This window comes from Cupressus sempervirens, chromosome 1 (genome assembly GCF_028749045.1).
Source record: "Cupressus sempervirens isolate cs-2001-9-10 chromosome 1, ASM2874904v1, whole genome shotgun sequence".
Lineage (NCBI taxonomy): Eukaryota > Viridiplantae > Streptophyta > Pinopsida > Cupressales > Cupressaceae > Cupressus > Cupressus sempervirens.
The window spans coordinates 592,551,233-592,553,614 of record NC_143118.1 but is presented as its reverse complement, the minus strand read 5'-3'; positions in this window follow the sequence as shown (position 1 = coordinate 592,553,614).

Here is a 2,382-nt window from a genome sequence, read left to right as displayed (position 1 = left end):
ATGGACATCCCATTTCTAGGTGTTAAAAATGTTTGGAGGCTTTAGAGGAAGCCATGCAGGAGCATCACATTTCAGCTCCTAAGTCTACATCTCCCCCTGCAGGGAAAGGTCACGTTCTTACTGCATGAGCTATGACTTCTGGACCTACTTGGATTCTTGATTTTGGTGCCTCTCACCATATGACAAACACTTAGTAGTTGGTCACCTCACTTGCCCCTTGTCCTACTTCCCAGATTGCTGTTGGGAACTCATCACATCTTTCTGTCATGGGTTCTGGTTCTATTACATTAGCTAGGGGATCTCTTTAGGATGTTCTTCTTGTCCTTGACATTTTGATGAACCTATTGTCTATCTATTAGATTTTCCACTCTGGCTCTAGTAAGATAGCTGAGTTCTCACCACATGATGTGGTTATCCGAGACTTACATGATTCAGAGATGATTGTGGCCTGGGAGTGTTGATTCTGCATCTCGCCTTTATAGATTTGATGGATTTGAGTCTTTTGATTACATAGGTTCATATCTTGTTGCACATGTAGATTCAGTAAGTAGACTTTGGCATGAGCATTTTGGTCATGTCAATCATAGATATCTTCAGCAGATGAGCACACATGAACTTGTTCTTGGGCTTCCCCAGATTTCCTATACAGATGGTGTTTGTTAGGGTTCTGCACTTGGCAAACAACATAGGGATCCTTTTCCAGATGGACGAGCCACTTGTGCTTTGGCACCACTGGAGTTGATTCATAGTGACCTCATGTCATTTCCAACTCCTTTTTTTTTAGGTTCTAGATATGTGCTTACTTTCATTGATGACTTCTTTAGACATACATGGGTGCACTTTTTGAAGTACAAGTTTGATGTCTTCGATTCATTTCAAGTCTTTGAGACATTTTTTGAGAAGCAGTCTGGTCTTTCTATTCAGCGGATACGCACAAATAATGGTGGGGAGTATGTGAACCAAGATTTTAGGGATTTTTTCTTTGAACATGGTCTTCAACATTAGTTTTCAATGCCCTACACCCCTCAGTAGAATGGTGTGGCCGAGCGAAAGAACATAACCTATGATTCAGTCCAGGTCCATGGATTCATGTTTTTGGGTAGACGCAGTCAATTGTGCCAACTACATTCAGAATCAGATGCCTCACAAGGCAATTCAAAATATGACTCCTAAGGAGGCTTGGTCTCATGTCAAGCCTAATGTATCTTCATTTTGAGTTTTTGGTGGTGAAGCATGGGTGTTTATAGTAGATGCTCAGAGGAGAGCAATGGAGCAGAAGAGCTGGCACCTTATTTTTGTTGGCTACTATGAGGATGTTAAGGCCTATAGGTTGTTTGATCCTAATTCCAGAGAGGTCATATTTTGATGGGATGTCTAGTTTGATGAGCACCTTCGAGCACCTTCCTATAGTAGATACCTCGCATCCAAAGTCTACTTCACTTACCACCACTCCCTCATCCTTTCAGGTCTCTTTTTCGGATGATGAGGATGATGATCATGTTGATTCCCATTTACCTCTATCAAAAAGATCCTCCCCAAATTCCTAAATGGGCTTGAGCTATAGTTGAGGCTATAGGATCACTAGCTGGTGACCCTACCACTTCTTGTCTCACTCGTTCACATACTGTGGGTTCTAGTCTTCTTAGTCATGCTATTTGTGATGATCCTCAAACTTTTGTAGTAGCGACAGGACATCCTGAGTGGGACAGTGCAATGGAGGAGTATTCTTCTTTGATGAAGAATCATACTTGTGATCTTTGTTCTCTTCCTAAGGGAAGAAAGGTTGTGCGATGCAAATGGTTGTATCATACTAAGTTTGTTGTTGATGGTTCCATTGATAAGCATAAGGCTCATCTTGTTGTGAAGGGTTTTTCACAAGTTGAGGGTATATATTACATTGAAACATTTGCCCCTATTGCCAAGATGAACTCTATTTTCCTTGTCTTATCCCTCACAGCTTCACAGGGATGGCCCATTTTTTAGATGGATGTCAAGAGTGCATTCTTGCATGGTGATCTTACTAAGGAGATTTACATGGAGCAGCCTCAAGGATTTGTGTAGGATTCTACCTTGGTTTGCAGACTTCGACGCCCATTGTATGGTCTCAAACAGGCCCCTTGGGCTTGGTATGAGAAGATGGACTCTTTTCTACTTTCTACAGGCTTCACCCATTGCTATTCTGATCCTATAGTCTACATTCAGCATCTTGAGGCTGAGGTTTTGATCCTTGTGCTATATGTTGATGATCTTCTTCTCATAGGTAGCTTGTCCTTTATGATTAAGGATGTTCATAGAGCATTGATGGACCAGTTTGAGATGACTAATCTTAGACTGCTACACTATTTTCTTGGTCTCCAGATTATTCAATCCCCTGCTAGAATC